Here is a 23,913-nt window from a genome sequence, read left to right as displayed (position 1 = left end):
TCTTGTGCTCAGACGAGTTATTATAATTACAAGCCGCTAAATAGAAATTTATTGATGGCTGTCCTGTGAGAAATGTCACACCTCGTGGAGAAGCCAAAGACAGTCAGTTGTCATGTAGAAAGCTTTGGGATAAGAGACATTTTGGCAGGGGCACATTCCCGTCCCCAGACTGGGACATCAATTTGGACAGTCAGCCCTGGTGTGAATTCCAGTTTGGTTTCCAGCTCCAAGTCTCTGGTGAAGCACACTGTGATCGCTCTAAAGTTAAAAAAATCAACAACAACACAAGAATAATGATCCCAATTTCTGAGCTATACTTGTGTTCCACATTTTCTGTGGCCTTCCTTGATTATCTGCTCATTAAGGTTGACAATTAAAGTTGCAGAAAGGTCAAAGAACCCAAGATCATTACACTACTTTTAAAATATTATCAATTTCAAATAAAATAACCACGCACAAAGCTGAACCAGTCAGTTAAATCCCAATCAGGCTAATTTCTAATGTGTGTAACCTTATGGGGTCACTCATCTGCACTGGCATGATATCTCAGCCGACTCAAGATTACAGAGGGAAGATTTCTGACAGATTTCTTTGAGGGATGACCGTGACTTGATGTGCCCAGATTTCCAGAAGGCTTTTGCTGAAGTTTGACTTGAAAGCTGAGCTCTCAAACCGAAAGCAATGGGAATCCAAGGGAACACATGCATTGGGATTAACTAGGAAACGCACAGAAAACATGAGGGACTGATAAGGGGAGAAACATCAAAGAGGACAGAGGTAACCAGGAAGACTGCAGGCAGCACTTCTGATAAGGGTTTGGGTCTTTGTGTCATTTACTGGCTAATTTTAGTACCATGTCTGTAAAATATAGTTTGGTTGGGTAAAATGCAATCTGACCTTGAAGTCATGAGTGCTTATGATAAATATGATTCTTCAGTGCTAAGAGTAGGCTTTCACCACTGCTTCAAAATGGAATGGAAGGTTTTTACTTTGGATGTACAAATACGAAATCCTCTAATAAAAAAATATAGTTTGATACATTAATCTAAAACAATCTACCTATGAAGCCAGCAAAACACATAATCAAACAACAACAACATCAAAGAATGGTCTCAAATTCCAGAGCTTCAGACAAAACTGAATGTGCAGTGTCTGTGCACTGCGAGTGACTTGATGGGGCTGCACAGAGGCAGATGTGCTTGCCATCTGACCACAGGGTGGAGATTATAATGGAGATGATGATGATGGTGAAACATATGTAAACTGTTTATCAATGCTTTCTAAAGTACTGTAATTGACCCTTCAGGCCATATGAATTGCGATTCAACCAAATGAAATCAGGTTCCATGCATAACCTGTCTGACAGGACTCGTGTGGTGGTGCACTCTGCACTGCTGAATTTCTGCTTAATTTCTTCCCCTATTCCTTCTGCTACTAATGCTTCAGTTCACATCAGTCTGGTTCTGCCAGCTCAGCTCAGCTCTGGACAGCCAGTACGCTCCCTCATTCGCTCGCTCGCTCGCTCACTCGCTCCCTGCCTCACTCATTCGCTTGCTCACTCCCTCGCTCACTCACTCGCTCACTCATTCGCTCGCTCCCTCCGTCCCTCACTCACTCATTCGTTCACTCCCTCCCTCCCTCACTAATTTACTCATTCACTCGCTCACTCCCTCCCTCACCTCTTCACTCACTCACTCATTTGCTCGCTCACTCGCTCCCTGCCTCACTCACTCGCTCACTTGCTCCCTCCCTCCCTCACTCACTCATTCGCTTGCTCACTCACTCATTCGGTCGCTCACTCCCTCCCTCACTCGCTCACTCTCTTCCCCACACAGTTAACACACGTCCGATCCAGTCCATTCAGCTTCTTTGGTTTCCTCGCTGATTATTTTGCGAGCTGCTGCCCTTGTTGGGGGCTGGAGGGCACTCACTAATGCTATCAATCCTGTTCAGTGTTTACATAATGTCAAAATTAAATGTTTGAGAACAAGTTAGTGTGGGCTTAGCCATTGAATCACTCTTTTCATCTACCCTGATGCTGTCATGATATACTGAGCTTCTAATCCTATTTTTCCCAAACCAATTATACGTGTCAGGAATGTTTTCTGCGTGTGTAGTGCAGTTCCACGGCAGGCCTTGACAAGTGATGTGTTTTCTCAACCTGGAGATTTAATTATCCCGGGTGAGATACCCAATTACTCTCACCAAAAGCTACCTGCTCTTAAACATAGGATAATTATATTCTGCAGTGTATCTGAATTGGAAATAAGTTAGGTTCAAGATATATGTGCCTCCACTGATGCATCAATGTCATACAAAGATTTCTGTTGCATTTTCTCCCCTCGTGAAGTGATGGCTCACTTTCTCTTTGAGTGCTTGGAATTTTAATACATGGAAATGTAGTGCATATTTGTTTTACGACATTCAAGAAAAGGTTGAAAGAAAAGAAAAGAAAAAAAAAAAAGAAATGACATCAGCATAAATTACTGCAGCCAAATCAGTTTATCCCTGCAGAGCCAGGAATGGCAGCCAGAAGATCCCGTTCTCCCCCCAAAAAGTGCCAGCTGATCATCTTGACAAAGGATGGCACATTGTATTGATTACTGCATGTATAACAGCAACATAACATTAGCTTCACTCGTGTTCTGCCTAATATAAACTAAGAGCACACTATTGTGAAAAACTGTGTGTCTGTGTATATAGAGTTCTCTTTCACACAGTGTGACCTTAGATTTAAGCCCTCAGCTTCACATTGTGATGTGGAAGTGATGTAACACCTTCAAACCACAAATGGACTAGAGTAAGTAGATCAAAAGATACTTCAAGAAGTCAACAGTTATCTACTTTGGACAACAAATCAGCGCAGGTGGAGATCTTATAGAATAAATAAAATGCAGAGTTAATATGCCATGGAGCGCATTTGAAGAACCGGGTCACTTTTAAAAGGAAATCTTTAGTTACTTTAATTTCAAATTAAAATCTCCCACATGGGTATGAAGGAGGAGATACTCCAACACTGCATGGTTCTTCAGAAGCAGGGAGGTGCCTATTTATCTTTATTGAGTTTGAACACTGTCCGTAGCCACTGAGCACATAGCAAAGGTTCACACCCAAAAGAGGTTCTCAGACAATCAAAGTGTATGGCTTACACATAGATTTGAATGTTTTTATGTGAATATGGTATTATGTGGATAGTTTGTGGATAGTAGTCAAACAATTTTGATTCCAATCGCTCAGAATAGAAGACACACTGCACATAAAACAGTTAAAACTCAAGATTTTAGCCGAGATGAGAATAAATGAAAAACAAGCAAACAAATGAACAAACCGAGTGGTTTGAGTTTTGTCTTACTGCAGGAGTATCTGAGCATGATTGCCTTCTTGTCTTCCAGCAACAGCCCCCTCCAAGGGTCCAACGAGGCACCTCATCCCCCACCATGGAAGTCTGAAGTTTTCTCCTACATGCCATCCAGACGTTTATTTGTTTTTCTCTCCTCCGGGCCTAAATGGTTTATTTACTTATATGTTCACTCACTTTATTCTAGATCATGTAAAATGTTTTACAGGTCTATATTTCATTTTATTGTATTTATGTATTTTATTTTACTGAATGTTTGTTGTATGTTTACCAGTCTGTAAAGCACTCTGTGGCTACCCTGCGAAGGGCGCTATACAAATAAAAATTGATTGATTGAGTACTGGAGGTGAATGGCTGTATTGTGTCAATGAATGAGCACATTCGTCATGTGTTGTGTGGGTTGGCAATCTACAGCTCCAGAACTCAGTCTCGGGCATTGTGCCTCCAGTCTCACTGCCACCACACGGAGGCCGTGTCAGACCTGCTCATTGCTGCTGCAGCAGATTCCCCCTCTGATTGATAGGCCACGCACTTCCAGAGCGACGGGGTGATCAAACGTGAACACCACACTGAATTCAGTGCTTTTAATGTAAGCCCCATTGGCCTTCCTTAAGGAACACAAAGTCTGTTCACTGCCTCTGGGGACACAGCTGTACACTTTCAGTTTACACGCTTTCTCACTGTTTCATACGTGACATTCGGGACCAACTCGGGCAAGCCAGCTGAGAAGTCGCTCAAGTCGCCACAGCTAAGTATCGCTTTTTCTCTTGCGTTTCCTAGTTAGTTAAGAGTTACATTGATTGTTTACGTGGTTTGTTGTTTAGCTACGAATTGTATATCTTGCACCTGTTTTGTAGTAAGAGCAGCGACTGTTTGTTAGTGAATTTAGCAAGTTACTTAGCACACTCGACACGCCCTGTCTGCAATCAGAAGCGTTACACTGTGTAGGCTGTGATTATTTAGCATTTGTTTAACATTACTATGAGCTATTGTTCAGTGTAACTGCGTGTGTCTGGTACCAGTGTGTCTTAAGTGGCCAGTAATTGTGCTATTAGCAGTCCTGCGTGGGAGGGAGGGCCATCCTGACCAGCCTTGTGTCATTCAACGCAACACAGGTGTGCACTGTCATAATCTGCGCCAGCAGTCAGCGCCAGCAGCCTCAGTGCCCCCCTTCCGAAGGGCCTCGTCTCCAAAGGGCAGGGACTCTAGCTGCGGGGACTCTAGCTGCGGGGAGTCTAGCTGCGGGGACTCCAGCGAGGAGAAGACTGCGAGGAGATGCTGCACAGCAACAACAGGCAACCATGATGATCTCTCCGATTTCCATCCTGCTCTCTCCGTCTTCTCGCCATGCACCTGAACGCCATTGCTTCCCTAATCCTCCCCCCCTCTTCCTCCCTCTCCTCTACTCCACTCTCTGGAGGCCTGTGGAACTGCCAGTCAGCTTCCAACAAGGCTGACTTCATCTCTGCATTCGCCTCCCACCAGTCTGGATTTCCTCGCTCTCACCGAGACATGGATCTCCCCAGACAACTCTACCACCCCTGCTGCCTTATCCTCTCTCTTTGTCCTGTCCCACTCCCCTCGTCTTACCGGGCGGGGAGGAGGAACAGGGCACCTGCTCTCCACTTCTCTCCTCTTCTCTGTCCCCCCCTCTCTCTCCTCTATCTCGACCCACAGCTTTGAATTCCATGCAGTGGAAATCACCTCTCCCTCTCACCTCTTCCTTCTAGTTCTCTACCGTCCACCTGGTCCACTCACCTCCTTCCTGGATGAACTCGACTTTCTTCTCTCCTCCCTCCCCTCGCTGTCCTCACCTACCATCCTCCTGGGAGACTTCAACATCCACCTCTCCAACCCTTCCCACTGTGCCAGACTTCTTCCTCTCCTTCACTCCTTTAACTTCTCTCTCTCCCCTTCTCCCCCCACTCACAGGGCAGGCCGCCAGCTAGACCTCATCTTCTCTAGAGGCTGCTCCCCTTTGACACTCTCCGTGACACCCATGGACATCTCGGACCACCACTTCATCTGCTTCTCCCTTTCCCTCCCCTCCCTCCCCACTCCACCCACTCCCTCTGTCACCTTCCGCTGTAATCTCCGCTCTGTCTCCCCCCCACCCTTGCTTCCACTGCCCTCACTCTCTTACCTTCCATTGACTGTTTTTCCCATCTATCTGTCAACTGTGCTACCTCCTCTTTTTTTTCTCCTACCTCACCTTCTCCCTTGACTCTCTCTGTCCTCTCACGTCTTGTCGTGCCCGTCCCTCTAACTAACTCTGCCTCCTCTCCACTCTCCTTCCTCCAGAGCTGCTCCTTCTCATCTCTGGCCCCTAAATGGTGGAACGACCTTCCCACTGAAGTCAAAACAGCAGAGTCCTTGACCTCATTCCGGCACTTACTCAAGATGCATCTTTTCCGACAGTACTTGTAATATTAGTCCTTTTATCCCTGCTAGATAGCACTCCACAGTTTTATTATGCTCCATGCGCTTTTGATTGTTTTCCTCCTTGCTCCCTTTCCTGTAGCCCTTCACTGTGACCCTACATCTTGACAGCACTTAGCTTTACTGTCCAGGATGTAGGACCTCAACTTACTGTACTTGCCTGTGTAAATTGTAAATTGGAATTTGTAACATGCATTATTTTGAATTGCTATGTTTTATGTAAATTGAATTTGTAATGATTGATGCCTTTTACTTAACTGTATTTTTGCACTTTGTTTTGCACTTATGTTGTAAGTCACCCTGTATAAGGGCGTCTGCCAAGAAATAATAATAATAATAATAATAATAATAATAATAATAATAATAATAATAATAATAATAATAATCACTTGGACATCAACTACAACATTTTCTTATGATAATCTCATTAGATATCCTAACACTCATCGACGCACTTCCAGTCATTGGAGTGGCTTATTTGAAACACATTCATGGGACAAACAGGACACGAACTGTACTGTTACCTGCAGCCACAGCATCTTCAGCTGCTACACTGCATTTCTCTATTCTGTACCTGCATGAAAACTCCAGTGTTGTAGAGAATATCCTATATATATATATATATATATATATATAATACAAAATCTGTATCTGTATTTTGATGTTACTTTGTATCAGACTTTAGTAAAGCTTCACCGCTCAGTGTTCGTGGTGCATTATTAATGTTTTATTTATTCTTTTCTGGTTTCGGTTTTCTCTGCTGCATAATTGATCCTTTTTACTGAACGCTAATAATGTAAACTAGGCGCGGTGGTGTTCGGTACAAAGCTAATTGGTCTGTGTAAACTTGGTACCGTTACTCTGGATTTGCATTTGTGAGCAGATGTATAATTATAAGGCATTGGAACACAATGAACTAAAGAGAGTGTATCAATCCATTTAACGATTAATAAAAATGCAAATAGAAACCATAAGGATAGGAGAAGTTTATGTTTTGATGGTGTTCCGAAATTGTCAAAGACTATTTCAACTCATCTTCAGGCCTGGCTCCAAGATTAGTATTATATAATGCTTGTATATTCTCCCCCAGTTCCCCTCACATTATTATATAACAGTTTTTTGTCCCTTTACTGTAATTGACATCTCTACCATCCATCCGTCTTTGTGGTGGTGAGTTTCCCACTCAAACAGATCTTTGTCTTCCTCTTCTCCTTAAGACACAGACAATACTTAAATCTGACACATCTTATTAAATCAATGCAAACCATCCTAAGCAAACACTCACAGCAGAATAAGAAGGGGATCCACTGAACAAAGTGGCAGCAATTATGCCAAAAGAATGCAGTGAAGATAAGAAAAGAAAGTATAGGATCTCAGGAGAGAGAGAGAGAGACTGAGAGTTACGAGCTCCCCCTTTCTTGGTCTAGGATCTAGGGGTAGAAAGTGTGGGGGGGAAACACAACATAACGCGCCTGCACAAGCAGCTGGGGGAAGTGTGGTGGGAGGAGCAAGCAGTGGGGAGACAGATGGGGCCACGGACAATGGTGTAAAATAATAAATATTTATTGTTGACACAACAATACTGAATACCGTGGCATGACAATTACCCCAGATAAAACACAATAATGAACAATAACACAGATGCAAAGGGAGGACGAACACACAGGTGTCAAATCAAAGAAATAAACAAAACCCCAACCTATTAAAGCCCTACGGCAAAACCCACCTAGTCTATCCCAAAAATACACACTGCGGCACCCTGCGATGGACTAGCCTGGTGTATTTCAACAAAATACCAATCCTGCGTGATGAATATGTAAGCCCTGGGGCGTCTTACCTACCTACCTCGCCCTCCCCAGGCTGACTACAGGGATGGGTGACAGTGGGATAAACACAGATAAGATACACACCAACAATACACACAAAACCCTCAGGTATCAGCAAACACACAAAGTAAAATACTGTTTTTAATGAGTGAAACTTTTACATTGCAAAATAAAAACATTCAAAATTGTAATACTTATGATTAATTGTTTTTTAAAACAATTCTAAAATCTTTTTAAAATCTTAATGTGATTTAAATTCAATCAAAAAATACAAAAACTCAAAATACTTGTGCAATACATCAATCAAACAATGAACTTGTGATAAAAGGGCAATACTGCCAAATGAAACACAATTAAACAAAATGGTCAAATGCATTGAAATTAACTGAAAATGCACCAGATAAATAAAAAATAAAATAAAACAATCCTTGGATCACTTAGATATTAATGAACACCAAACGAGCACGTTGGGTCGAATGGCCCCCTCTCGTTTGTAAACTTTCTTATGTTCTTATGTTCTTAATAAAATAAAAACAAAAACAAAACAATCTGATGCATTTAAAATTAAAATCCAAACGGTCAATGCATTTGACAGAAGAACAGAACAAAAACAACCAAAGAACCAAAACAAAACAAGTGCTTTTAAAATCAAAACATTCTTTAAAAGCAATTCAAATTCATTTTTAAATTAATTTTTAAAGGCAATCAGGCTCCAGCAGGGGGAGATGGCCGTCCCCGGAGGTGGGGTCCCATCACGGGATCCTAAGCTCCCCCAGATCTTGAAGATGCCAGTTCTTGAAGGCTTCCTCCTTGCCCCTCTGATGGATCTCCAGTTTGGCATAGTCCCTGACTAGGTCCATGCCCCTCCGTGCGATGACGACTGTTGAACAGACAGATGTTCCGTCCCTCCCACAGACCTGTTTCACTGCGCAGACGACACGCCACCAGCACCTCAAGGCAGGAGATGTCAATACTTTAGTTGGTCCGTAGAGGATCTGCTGGGCGGTCACCCGCACAGGAACGGCAAACCTGCGGAGGAATGGAGAAAACAGGAGCCAGACCCTGCAGGCGGAGGGGCAATCCCTAAAGATATGAGCAACACACAAAGCTCTGGACAGCACAGGCAACACACTCAGAATGATGAGCCTCCTGCTGGATGGAATGGGAGGGTTCAAGTAGTCAGGGAGCCTCCTCTGATTGGCTGATCCAGGACAGCACGGGAAACAAACGGACCAATGATGAGTCAGGCTGGAGGAACCCGGACCTGAGAGAGACAGCGGGGGAAACACAGCACAAGTGCGGGGTCGTGACACTGAGAGACTTGACAGTCGATGTCCTTTTGCTGTTTGTAGAACAGTCATTCAGAGGAACACGGGTGCTGCTTCCTTTTAAATCCTAATGAGTCTGCAACCGGTACAGGGATGAAAAGTTGACTGGCGGACAGGCTGCGAGATACAGCAGCACCCCCCAAACTGCGGCTTTTTGGGATCTGGGAGGGGTACCTCCATCTGGCTGGGCGGGGAGGCCAGAGCACGAGGGCAGGTCCAGGTGGGCTCTGATGACAGGTGCTTTTCAGGTGTATGGCAATATATAAATAAATTAAATGGTGGCAGACACGGAGACCAGAAAAGGGCCTTGTAAAAGTCCCGGGGGGGTGCAGTTACAGTTTCCAATTCCAATACTTTTGGCAGTTTTTTCTTGGTTGTCTGAGGCATTAAAATGAGGGAGCACTTTGAACCCACACAGCCATCCCTTTCATTGGTTTATGTTGTTTATAATTTCGTTAGATCTATAATAAGGATCATCACCTGGTACACAAGTGACAGGCAGAGAACAGGGGCAATGCACTCAGGAGAACAAGGGTCCGAGTCGGCCGGTGGAAGACCATAACCTAGGCCTACAAAAGTAATGCATTTCATCAAAAATTGCTTTTCTATCTAGATAAATGCTGGCAATTATACTCAGTCGCAGTAAAAAAAAATGCAGAAGATAAACAACTTGAGTGGAAGACAGCCAGAGGAAGGATGAAAAGGGAAAAGGTTAAAACACCAAAAACTCATCAGGATAATGCAATTAAAAGAATGTAAACCTGACTGAGAAAACACAATTTAGGGAGAAAATAACATGATCTCTCATGTTAAATGTTAATTACATTCAGCCGATGAGAAATTGGTCTGCCTGCCGTGCACTCTGGGGTATTTCTGGGTACTGCGGAGTAGAGCTGCACTAATGGTTTTAATTACAATCCCCTTCAATTGGCGTGGTGCGCTCTGTGTAAATGCACACAGTCGTCCCTCTGTTGTAGCGCTGCCTTCACAGAGAGAATAATCGCATGCAGATGAGTTAGCGCTGCGGAAGGACAGAGTGGTTGGGGGCCGTTTTCCTGATGGATTCTCCTCCCATAGCCATTTTAGTGGCAGGTAGTCGCAGTGTCCTGTGAACATCTCCTCTCCTGTTGGGTTGTCATGGCTCGGCTTTCAGCCATGCCATCTCACAGCGCCGGAGAATCCGCGTGGGTTGAGTCACGGGCTCTTCTTTGGGTAAAATGGGATTACTAGAATAGAGGGATTTCTACAGTCAAACACTGATTTCCCAACGGTCCTAAATACACAAAGAAATGGCAGATTCATATCTGTTGAGCACCAATAGGGGGGATAGAATGCATGTATTCCATCCTCAATCTATCTCTCTCTCTCTTTATGGGTGAGTATAGACGTCCCCCACACACATTCTTTAATCTAGAAGCTTCTCATCTGAGTCACTATCATTCGCTTGGTCAGACCATGACAGACCTCGCATCTAAAGAAGACACACCACCCGTGTGACTTTACATTATCCTCCATATGAAATCCCATGTAATCACATCCCTTTCCCATTAGTGCTTTTCGCTCTTGGGTTAGGCTTTTATATTCCAAAGTCGTTATGTTGAATTAGAAATGGTGACATGCAAAATGCCCTCTACTATTGCGGGAGTCTCCCTGTGTGGGAGCCAGCTACAGCTCACTGCTGTGGTCCTCATCGATCATGTGCGCGGCTGAAACACCGGGGTTAATAGGTAGTTAGCTGCCGAAGGAAATATCATACTGCTCTTTTTCCAGGTATTGCTCCTCAGGGGAACCGGCTTCCCGTTTCAGCAAGGTGTTTCAAACGGTGTCGACTGGGCACACAACGCACACACGCGGCAATATTGTACATGTGTTAAAGAGAAGGGGAAGGGTGTGGTGTAAATGTGTGAGTGGGAGTTGGACCATTGCAAAGCAGGGACCACAAGACCATCATTTTGCAAGATGACAGAACAGTGATGTCCAAATGATTCAGTTTTGCTGGTCCCTGCTTTGTGCACCGCGACTACAAGAACAATGTCTCTGATAGAAGTTGTAATAAAAAAGTGGATTGTACAGTCTGCTCATCCTGCAACACAATCCTATATATTAGAACATGTTCACTCACACTATTATGCTAAAGACACAATTGAAGTAATTGTTAAGGGATTAAGAACATATGAATTCACTTCTATTACTAATATCATCATTGCTGCTATTGTTCTAAAGTAATAATAATCATTATCTCTATCCTTGCATTAAGACACATTAATAGATTCTATTATATTTAGATGTTTAGATAATAAAACAGCATGAGAGCAGCTGTCATGTCAGGGTATGTCATGAGAAGAGGATCCAGCTACGGGGCTATTGCTGGCCTGGGAAGCGGTGTAAGGAAACAGGTAAAAGTGATGGGAGAGGACTATGAAATAGGCTGTCAGGGTTAACTAGAGAAATCCAAGAGACTTTGTCCAAAAGGCAGGCAAAAGTTAAGTTCTAGGGAAAATCCAGGAGTCATAAACAACGGCTGAAGCAAGGTCAGGTACACAGAGTCACGAAACACTGAATAAGAGCTCGGCACCGATTCACTACAGAATGCAAGACTTCGCAAAGAATGAGGGAACAGAGGAATATAGACAGAGAGGACTGAGGGACAAGACAGCAGAGCAGTGGGGTGCTGGACCAATGGTAGGACAGAAATGCACATCGGGCTGTGAATGTGATGCCAGAGACGGGACTAAAACTCTGGTGATGATGACTTCTGGGTGCGAGGTGGGTTCATGACAGCAGGACTCAGGGCAGTGATTAGTTAGAGGCTCTACCTTATTCCCAGCGGTACACAATAAACTCACATGACCACAATAATAGCTCGGCCCTGATAAAAAATTAGAAAAGCAAAGCAGGGCCGTGCCAGTGTTGTGTCACGCTTAAGCATACTTTCTCTAAATGAATGGATTATTTTAAAGGGCATTTATAGCAAATATTCAACAGCTATCACAACTGGTTCATTATAATGCTCAAACGAAGATGTCTATTAATCATGTGGGGGCATGCGTTGCCCTGCACTCAAGGTCTGGCTCCTTGCCTTCCTTGTTTTTGAAGAAGAAAAATAACATCAGTACAAATCTCCATATCCAACAAACTGTTAAACACTCCATCCAGTGTGTGTCATTTGACTTCAGCTCCAGTCATGTTTCTAAAACATTTTCCTGTTTGTTTTGGAACTGGGATTCGCTCCTCGTCGAAGCTCTGTGAGAAAGTTATTAATGAGACAATGGCAGCCCGGGGCAGCTCTGTTCAATTGGATTCCAATCAAGTCATTATTTAACTTCAGAGCGGCTGAGGGACTTGGGGACACATGCCCGACTCACGCAGAGGAAATGAAACGCCTGCCAATCACAGCCCACACGCACATGGCCGACAATTCTCTTGAACACAACAAGCGCCGTAGTCGATAGAGAAGCTTAAAACATGTGGCCGAATTCACTCCCACAACTGAGAAATTAATCAGCCCTTTTCATGGTAATTCACAATTTGCGTTAACAAATCCGAGTCTTGTGGTGAGTTGTGCACTACTGAAAAGTGTGACGTGTTAGTGTTTCCCTCCTCATTAGGCATTCAAATGCATGGGTTGTCATGTAGTGAGAGAGTTTCTCGATCCCACTTTGGCATTTGTGTGAGCCAAGATGACGATCACTAAATACCTTTCCAACCAATAGAGTTTAGGAGAGTTTAGTATATTGTGACGCATTGAATAATGGTAAAATGTCTGTCACCAGATCTCAACCCAATTGAACACCTATGGGAGATTTTGGACCGACATGTTAGACAGCGCTCTCCACCACCATATCTATTGCATCCCTCTATGCCAAGGTGCATTGAAGCTGTTCTGGGGCTCGTGGTGCCCAACACCTTACTGAGACACTTTAAGTTTGTTTTTACTTTAATTTGTCACCTATCTATATATATAGACACACAACTCAAATATTTGAAATAATATATAAATAAATAAATCAATACAATTCCTCTGAAATTGATAAAAGTCTACAAATCTTGATGCTGCTATAGCCTGGTATTTGGGCTTCTCTTCCCAACCCTGAACTGTTTAAGTCAGCTGGATGAGTTGTGAGTTGTAAGTCTGTTACTGTTATCCAAACATTGTCCATGTAGAGGACAGTGGAGACTCAGCACCAAACCTCACCAGAGGTCACATCTCCAGTACTGCCGGAGTGCAGTGTCCTCAGGGTCTCCTTACGCCCTGAGATTTTGACCTCCTAATTCAACTGATTATTGGCTGAACTGGACCAGTTTAATAATATCTCCCAGTTCATAAGTGTCTCATGATCCAGAGAGACTGATAAGAGCCTGGGAGTTGTCAATCATCAGCCTGATCACATCCTCGGATCAATTCATTTTTAGCATGTATCCCAACGAGCTATCCCAACATCCTCTTATGTGCAATCCTCCTTACGTTCTTAACTTTGATAAAAACTGCTTAACTGCAGCCCTGCAGGACCAACATGATGCCTGGCCTGATGCACAGGCACGACTGCCACTTGAATGAATATGAATTTGTCTCTTTTAACTCTAGACGTTCAGGGTTTGACTCCCTGTCTCGGCCTGACACACACAGCTAAGGGCACTGTGTCCCTTGGTAGCAGCCTTTACAAATCTCCCAGGAACGAGCTGTGGGAGAGAGAGCCGAAGCCAGCAGTAACAGCTAATTTGCCCACTCAGCACAGAGGACAAGTAAACACATGGCCAGCAGACAGCTAGGAGGTCCTGCACAATTAATGGCTTCTGTTTTGAGAGCAGCCTCCTGCCCCTCTGATTTGGATAACAATATGTCACGGTACGTTAGCTAATGAAGCACGCAGTACGCAGGCGCTAGCTAATTCATTTAGAGCAGGCAACCAAAGGGGGAGTTCACGGTTACTTCATCAGTCTAAAGAGCCACAGCTGCCTTTGATGCTGCAGGTCACCCGCACACGTCTCCTGCAATGGGGCTCTCGTTGCTCAGTTACTGCAGGTCTGGAAGGCTGTGCAAGGGCAGCTCCTGGTCTCAGAGAGATCTCACACCCACACAGACGAGGTGTCTTTGGTCCTGAATGGCGAAGATTACGTCAGGACAAAGACAACCTCAAGGACAACTTCCATCTCAGTAATGAAACACGGACCAGAGTGGAGTTCAAACTTGGAGTTCAAAACTGTTTCTATTTATAAGTAATACACAATGGCTTCTAACAATTCAACTGCAACTGGATATAAGCTTGTAATCTGAGATTTGTGGGTGGGATAATCTTTTGATTTGATCTGTGCCTTAATTATAATTATAACATAATTAACACTGACATATTGAAGTACGGATGCCTTATTGTACAGTCTTTGATGGTAACCAATTTTCTTAATTTGATTAACTAATGTATTTGCTTATTTGACACATTTATTCTACTGTATTATGGGGTCATTGAAATGAATCACTTCAATAGATTTGAAACAGCAAATGAATGAAAAGTGAAGGAAAACAACAACTAGGACACACTTTATTAAACACAACTGTGTTTACACCTGAAGTCAATGCTGCTATTCATGTTTTAATTGTTGTGCTGATACATGAATACACTGCAGCCACTCAGTCATGAAAGGAATTGGAATAGTCCAGACAGAAGCACATTTCATTTAATAGATACATATATTCATAGATCAATAAATGCTCCAGCTCCTTTCAGTGATCTGAGGGAGGAGCACTGGAGATGAATTCACTGCCACTGAACCTGTCCCCTCCAATCTGTAGAAAACCTGTCCTTTTGCATATTTGTATTATCATTCCTATTGATTCATGTATTGTCATTATTTCGGGGGGGAACGTCTGCGAGACAAAGGAGGTGGGAGATGCCAGGCAAGTGGCTGTGACTGAACAGGTGCATCCTGCCCACTGAGCACAACCAACGAATGGTGCTGATTTTCAAGAAAATAATGAAAGCCGAGGAGACAGAAAGAGACTATGAATTTCAATGTCATGCACTGAAGGCCTGAAAAAAAAACTATTTGCTGAATTTTCGTAGCTTCTTTCATACTATGGCCGTCTGATAGGTGTATAATTGCAGCCTCATTTCCAAGACTCAGCCCGTTTAGGCAGACAGGGCCCAGCCAGCACAATATTTCCACTCCGCTGCACCGTAGTTAAAAGGGTGGGGGGGTATTGAAATTAACTTGCATTGTGCCTGAAAGACAAAATGATTAAAGCTAATGATAAGAGAGCAAGGCGTACAGAAGGACAATTCATTTCGGCAAGGTGGGATGGTTACACAAACGGCTGTGTAATTCCTATCTCTCCCTCAGCTTGTACAATATGACACGGTTCTAGTTATTAATAAAGGATTTCATATGAAGGTGTTTAAACAAGTCGCGCTGTTGCGGATCTACACAGGACATTAGTCCTGACAACACAGGAATGAGAGTGGCCAACTGTTTCATTGTCACAGTTACCAGACGCAGACAGAGTGAAATCAGATTAGCATTTCCTGTGACACTGTTGCGTCTCTCACAGATCAGCCTGTGGCGTTTATTAACATTGCAGGTGTACATCTATAACATTACACACAACACATGATACAGCTCAATGGAGCAAAGTGCTGTCTTTGCAATTGAGTAGAGACAACGTAATGGTCATAAACAAAAGACTTTCAGAACACGTGATTACTTTCTATAGTTATTTTTATGAAAAGTCTGCAATATATATGTCTTATCTAATTATACAATTATCACGACATGTTTTTGAGAAAATTATATATTCATTTAATTTAACATCCATCAGACTAATCTGTATATCTTTATTGAAACATGTGGGGGGGTTGGCGACCATGCCCAGGCACATAAGGTGGGGTTCAAAGCTAAAAACTGAAGTGTTTGGTAAGAGGTACGCATCTCATAAAAGTGAAAGACGTTAATTTGAGATACATATCTCGTAAAAACCCACTTTGGTAACACTTTACAATAAGTCTCCCAGTTACATAGTAGGTACTCAGTAACTACATCTGTATTTAGTAATAATTATGTAATTACACAATTATTACAATGTACTTAATGTGTATAATTATTAATGGTATATGTAAGTACACAATTGTAACTGTATTCGTAACTATGTTTGTAAGTAAGGTTTTTCTTAAAGGCACAGACCTGGTTCCAGCACGGCATCACACTGTATTTATCAAAAGACACGCCACAGTTGAGGATCCCACACTAACACATTAAACAGTTTAGATTCATATTTGCTCTATAAAACCAGACAGATTGGTCAACTGCAAGATCATTTACATCTACTGGCATGTTTCTTGTACGCTGGCACAACACCCAATAAACTGCAACAGTTTCAATTCACAAATAATCCTATAATTTCCCAAGGTGCTTTCCAATAGAAAATGCTTAAAATAAAATGCAGCTTGCAGAGGAAGTTAATTATAGTATTATAGACAAGAAAATATATTTTTCACGATTAGTATTCAAATGAGCAGCATCCTGCTTTTCTTTAGCTGTTCTTCGTATATCTGCTCCTGGAGGGCAAGGACGCTTCTGCTTTCCATTTCACCCCTGAGTTCTTCCTCAGTTAATTGAAGTAATTATTCACTTAGCTGAACCTCTTTAACCCCTGTCCTGGGTCTGATGCGAGTGCTGATACACAGAGACCTGACAGAGATGAGACCTGCTGGATCGCGGCCCACGGGGACTGGATCTGGAGAGCGCAGTGTTGGTGAGGTGAGACACCTGGCGGACCCCCGATATCCCCAGACAGGCGGCGCACTGATGGGGCAGAAGTGGAGACCAGAGAGCAGACAAACCTTGTGATAACAATAGTTTAAAGAATTTAATTAAACAGAGGTATAGACTGAGTAAAATATATATTGAAATAACTACATGGAGATATATATTTAAACAGTGAATGAAGCTCATATTATTTTTTTCTAAGTTATCAGATGAAATAAAGAATGTAATTACGTTTCTATTTCCCCCCTCAGCACTGTGTACTTTCAGTCAGAGCTCATTATTTCTCGACAGAGTGAGATTTGAATATGTTCAAGGTTAGATTTCTATTAATGTGAATGGCGGTATTTGTTTCACAGAATTTAATTATTGGAACCCTTATAATTGGTGCTACAAAAAAACACGTTTAAGAGATTTGACAGCTCCAATGCAGTAGCCCTTTTATCATATAGTGTTAATTAAAGGTTGATAAAGAAATCAAAGCAAACAGAATCAAATTCAATATTCATGTGACAGTATGTTGTGTCTGCATAGGTCTCTTAAACTTTCTCTAGTCTATATGTAGTAAATGGGTAGAAAGTAAGGAAATAAGTGTAAATTATATGTTTTTGTCTTTCTTTTCTGTGGTGATTGTAGTGTTTGCAAGTTTGATTGAGATCACTTGTATACTAGAAACACACACACAGATATATATATATATATATATATATATATATATATATATATATATATATATATATATATATATATATATATATATAATTTATATGTAGAGAGAGCAAGAGTGAGAGATAAATGGTCACATGATGCTGTTTATCCACTCAGAGGCTTTTCTGTATAAATAGTGCTTTAAATATACCATGGGAGACTGTCAGACTGAGGCTGTGTTCCCAGATTACATTTATTTTAACTTGAACCGGGAGCTTCCTTTTTACTTTAAATATTTTCATGAACTGGGAGTTATATTCCCTCTCCATAGGCACTTTGTAACTCTTTTACTGGATACTGAATTAATAAAATATATGTCAAAATATACATTATTTACTTATATGCTTATTTTCTGAGTAGTCAAGAGATGAACAATGATCAGTTCAGCAAAGTCAAAATACAATGAATTTGTTGTATATCAGCAGTATGGAACAGGGGGGACTATCAATATGAAATAAATAACATTCATAAACAATAACCCTCCTGTGTTCCTACACATTAACTTCTGAGCTTCATAAGTTCATCAGGTCTGTGTAACACAGTGTTATCAAATGGTATTTTATTTATTTGATATAACATCAACAGAACATAAATTAAAGACATACTCTGCATGTTTACAGTGGTGAGGTGCAGGTCCACAGCTGATCTAGGTTTGCATGTGACTTCTCCACAGGAACAGCAGAATTCAGCAGGAACCTTGTATTTGCATTTATGCTTTAGGTTTGCTCTTTTTTCACAGGTGCACAGACACCAGATCCTCATGGGCTCCCGGGGCCGTCCGCCCGCCTCTCGGCGTGTGAGGGTTTCCATTTCAAATGAGTGATCCACTCGCGCTGGGCCGCCTGGGGCCGGCTCCAAAGCAGAAATTTGTAAAGAACCAGTGACGTGGACCTGAAATTAATGTTTCGTGAAGTCTGCTCAGAGCTGCAAAATTGCAGGTTTTCTACCCTAAACAAATAAATAAATAAAACGCCATAGAGCAACACCCACAGGTAGTGATTTGCAAATGTGCTCTGAGCGATTCCCCAGTCACTCATCATGCTACTGTGCGCCCATGTGGCAGGTCTGAAGGGGAGAGTATAGAGGGATCAATCAAATCTTTCAGCAGAGCCACTCATAAATTCAGAATTAACCCTGGAGTACGGGCTGCCGAGATTTCCGACTCGTGTTATTTAATAGACCAGGAAATACAAAAACAATCGTGTATTGTCCCGGCAGTGCGTTGTGAGCAGCCATAGGAGTCCTTCAGGCTGGTCCTCAAACACGCCAGGCTGCTGTTTTTATGGCTCTCCAAAGCCTCCCGTGTTCTGCCCTAGGGGACACAGCACCCCCACACACAGCCTAATGGAAAGGTAATGACTTACTTCCATGGCTTATGCACTCTACTGAAATGACTTTGAGCCCCAGACAAAATCTAAGTATCAATTTAGTGCCCTGCTGAAAATGAACCAATCAGACCTCGGTCATCCGAATTAAATGTCTTCGTTATGAGATTTTGAAATGGTCCTGCCAGTCATTCTGCAGTAATAATAAACATGACTAAGTTTGCCAATAACTGTAATATTATTTGTCACATACATAGAATATTATTTGTATTGTTGTTATTATTGGGCCCAGTAAGAACCATAATCATAGCAATAATACAACAAAAGACATAAACCTTCATCGGAATGACAGATTTTCTGATCTATATGACCGTTTAACACACACTTGTGTTGAGTGTGATGTGTAAAGTGTTCTGTGTCAACTTGGCAAAGGGTGCTCTTCCAATTAAGAATTGATGGACTGACTGGTTGATTTTATGCCCGACCCGTGCTCTATTGGCTGCTAATGGAAACACAGCCTGACATTCTTTCATTTTCATTTTTGATTGGCAGGTTGGTGGTTAGAGCCACTTTTCAAGCTACCAGTTGGCCCGCTTAACCTCAGTCCCTCCCCTAGACTTCTTTGTTTTGCTATTCTGCGTCTCATAATTTCTGCCTTAGATTTCCACTTAGATTTTTGTGAGAAACAATCAGCTGATGATCTTATAAGTGATTGTGGTTCAAATAGTGAACAATCCATCATAACATATCAGTGAAATTTAAAGTAAACTAGGCCTGTCCTTTCAAAAGAAAGTGTAATAGACTTCTGTAGCTGCTTTGTACTTTTTGTCTTGTGTCGCACTTCAGGGAAACAGTCTGTGATGGAGTGCTTGAATTTAATGAGCCTCCCAATGTTCTCACTTATACTTGTCTTTGTTTACTGGCTCTGTGTACTGCTAAAATAATATCCATTAGCAAATGCTGACTGGAGATTTACACTCCACAAGTGGGACTTTTAGCTGACTCAAGAAATGATCTATGAGAGATCAAATTCATATTTATCTAATGGTTCTTTGCCACTCTGTGCTACTCAACAACAAACACAAAAATGCAATTTTCCCATGTAGGACTGTTTATGTGATGCTGACAGAATGTCAGTGTGCAGTTAAATTGCTTTGGGAGAAAAGAGGAGAATGGATAGACCTGTCAGTTAGAGGCTGAGGAACTTCATAGTTTCTTCTCGAATCAGTCAGTGTCTGTGTATGAGAAGGACATACTTTAAAGCAAATTGACAACATCTGTAAACAAGCACTTTGCAAAGAATTATTGCTGAAATCTCTCATTCCCCAGTTCTGCCTTTATATACAAGGCTGTGACAAAATCTAAGCGTGTCACTCACATCTGGATTATAAGAGTTCAGTGTAGTGGACCCCAGTCAAAGCAGTGGAGAGCGTAGTAGGAGCACAGCAAGATCAGAGCAAAACACGATAATACACACCGAGGGGAAGGACATGGCGAACCAAATATACAGCTCTGGAAAAAAAACAGATTTTTCTTAAATCAGCATCTCTACATGTATGGCAGCCATTCCATTCACATTTTAATTTGGAATTTGGGAGAAATGTTGTCAGTAGTTTATAGAATAAAACAAAAATGTTCATTTTACCCAAACACATACCTATAAATAGTAAAACCAATGAAACTGATAATTTTGCAGTGGTCTCTTAATTTTCTCCAGAGCTGTATACACTCACCTAAAGGATTATTAGGAACACCATACTAATACTGTGTTTGACCCCCTTTCGCCTTCAGAACTGCCTTAATTCTACGTGGCATTGATTCAACAAGGTGCTGAAAGCATTCTTTAGAAATGTTGGCCCATATTGATAGGATAGCATCTTGCAGTTGATGGAGATTTGTGGGATGCACATCCAGGGCACGAAGCTCCCGTTCCACCACATCCCAAAGATGCTCTATTGGGTTGAGATCTGGTGACTGTGGGGGCCAGTTTAGTACAGTGAACTCATTGTCATGTTCAAGAAACCAATTTGAAATGATTCGACCTTTGTGACATGCTGGAAGTAGCCATCAGAGGATGGGTACATGGTGGTCATAAAGGGATGGACATGGTCAGAAACAATGCTCAGGTAGGCCGCGGCATTTAAACGATGCCCAATTGGCACTAAGGGGCCTAAAGTGTGCCAAGAAAACATCCCCCACACCATTACACCACCACCAGCCAGCACAGTGGTAACAAGGCATGATGGATCCATGTTCTCATTCTGTTTACGCCAAATTCTGACTCTACCATCTGAATGTCTCAACAGAAATCGAGACTCATCAGACCAGGCAACATTTTTCAAGTCTTCAACTGTCCGATTTTGGTGAGCTTGTGCAAATTGTAGCCTCTTTTTCCTATTTGTAGTGGAGATGAGTGGTACCCGGTGGGGTCTTCTGCTGTTGTAGCCCATCCGCCTCAAGGTTGTACGTGTTGTGGCTTCACAAATGCTTTGCTGCATACCTCGGGTGTAACGAGTGGTTATTTCAGTCAAAGTTGCTCTTCTATCAGCTTGAATTCTCCTCTGACCTCTAGCATCAACAAGGCATTTTCGCCCACAGGACTGCCGCATACTGGATGTTTTTCCCTTTTCACACCATTCTTTGTAAACCCTAGAAATGGTTGTGCGTGAAAATCCCAGTAACTGAGCAGATTGTGAAATACTCAGACCGGCCCGTCTGGCACCAACAACCATGCCACGCTCAAAATTGCTTAAATCACCTTTCTTTCCCATTCAGACATTCAGTTTGGAGTTCAGGAGATTATCTTGACCAGGACCACACCCCTAAATTCATTGAAGCAACTGCCATGTGATTGGTTGGTTAGATAATTGCATTAATGAGAAATTGAACAGGTGTACCTAATAATCCTTTAGGTGAGTGTATGTATACACATTAACACACACAGATATACCCATATAATCATGTTATCAGCATTAGATAGAGAAGTAAAGACTCAAGAGCCGCCTCTGCCCACAGGTCCCCCAGGATGTCAGCAATGTGAACAGCATTCGAGCTCATTTTGCGTTGTCGTTTCCTTTATCTGCAGAGGCACTCGGTCGGCTCTATCACGGTGAAATGTGAGGTTTGTAATTGTTTAATTGACTTGAAATGTATGGGTTGACTAAAGTGCCCACAGGAAACAGATTGAAGGATCTCAGCTTCTACTTGTGGATATCTTGAAGATTTTCTTGTTCACATGGCTGCCTCATGCAGCACTGACTGATTTCGCTTCACGTAAGACACTGCAGATTCATTACACTCCAGGATCAGACTGGCAGTGGTTAACCAGGCAGTTCTTTATGGTTCTGTGTTTGTGTATTTATCTGTTTACACTTGAAACAGAATTATCCCAATAATATCGTCAAGAAACAGATCATTGAATGCAGAGTGTTTATATGCCAAGCAATACATTTAGTTCCTATCTCTCTGATATATATTTTTTTATTCTATCAGGTTTTATTTTATAGATGATCTATATATGATCTCAGGGTATTTTTCTGAAGATTCAAGTGTAAAATGGATTTAACAGTGTATGCATATATAAGGCGTACAGTCTGCACAGCGTCTCTGAGTGCTTTGGATTGCCAGCATTCACACGAACAGACACACATACTTGATGGAGCTGAAAATATGACCAAGAGCAGTCAGACCTGGGGACCGCTCTCTCTGGATATATCATTGCAGATCAGAGATAGGAAGTTATGAGCGCAGATATTACAGCAGGTGTAATAAAGGTGTCAGGTGAAGAGAAAGCTAGAGAGGTCTCATGTGACTGCCAGTAGGTTCAGCTGTAAATAAGCTAAACCACAGACTCGTATTTTAAGTGTAATTTTGAAAGCCTCTGGTTGTGTACATCAGCATTCCTGGTGTGAATTGGCTTCAGTAACCGAGTGCCTGTGAGAGCCTCCCACTAAGTGCAGGGTTGGCTGGTATCTTTTTATCCTGGATGTCTTGATCTTTAATTCTGTTATAAATTAATACATCCATCAACACAGGTTCTCCATATAGGCTGTTGAAGGAGAATGGTCATAATTATACACATTGCAGTAACATAAGAACATAAGAAGAACATAAGAAAGTTTACAAACAAGAGGAGGCCATTTGACCCATCATGCTCGTTTGGTGTCCATTAATAACTAAGTGATCCAAGGATCCTATCCAGTCTGTTTTTAAATTTTCCCAAATTGTCTTTTCAGCCACATCGCTGGGGAGTTTGTTCAGATTGTGACGCTTCTCTGTGTGAAGAAGTGTCTCCTGTTTTCTGTCTTGAATGCCTTGAAGCCCAATTTCCATTTGTGTCCCCGGGTGCATGTGTCCCTGCTGATCTGGAAAAGCTCCTCTGGTTTGATGTGGTCGATGCCTGTCATGATTTTGAAGACTTGGATCAAGTCCCCACATAGTCTCCTCTGTTCCAGGGTGAAAAGGTTCAGTTCCTCAGTCTCTCAGTAGGACATTCCCTTCAGACCTGGAATAAGTCTGGTTGCTCTCCTCCTCCTCTGAGCCCAGAACTGTCCACAGTATCCAGATGAGCTGTAACTAGTGCATTGCACAGTCTGAACATTACTGCCCTTAAATTCTACACTTTTGACAATATACATTGTGTTTGCCTTTTTTATTGCTTCCCCACATTGTTTGGATGGAGAAAGTGAGGAGTCCACGTAGACTTCTAGGTCTTTCTCATGCGTTACTTCATCTAGTTCTATTCCTCCCATAGTGTAATTATAGTGGAAATTTATGTTACCTGCATGTAATACCTTGCACTTGTCCGCATTGAATTTCATCTGCCAGGTGTCGGCCCACAACTGAATATTATCTAAGTCTCTTTGAATAGCCTGTGCTGCCGAGATTGTATCTGCTGAGCCACCTATTTTAGTATCATCTGCAAATTTGACAAGTTTGCTAACTATCCCAGAGTCCAGTCATTAATATAGATTAGAAAAAGCAAAGGCCCTAGTACTGATCCCTGAGGAACTCCACTAACAACCTCACTCCAGTTAGAAGCGACTCCTCTAATCGAGACCCTCTGTTTCCTAGACATCAACCAGTTCATAATCCATCTACTTACATTACCCTGAATGCCTACAGCTTCCAATTCGAGGATGAGTCTTTGGTGTGGAACCTTATCAAAAGCTTTT

The sequence above is a fragment of the Amia ocellicauda genome, chromosome 6 (assembly GCF_036373705.1).
Source record: "Amia ocellicauda isolate fAmiCal2 chromosome 6, fAmiCal2.hap1, whole genome shotgun sequence".
NCBI classification, from domain to species: Eukaryota; Metazoa; Chordata; class Actinopteri; order Amiiformes; family Amiidae; genus Amia; species Amia ocellicauda.
Note: the sequence above shows the minus strand (reverse complement) of the source record.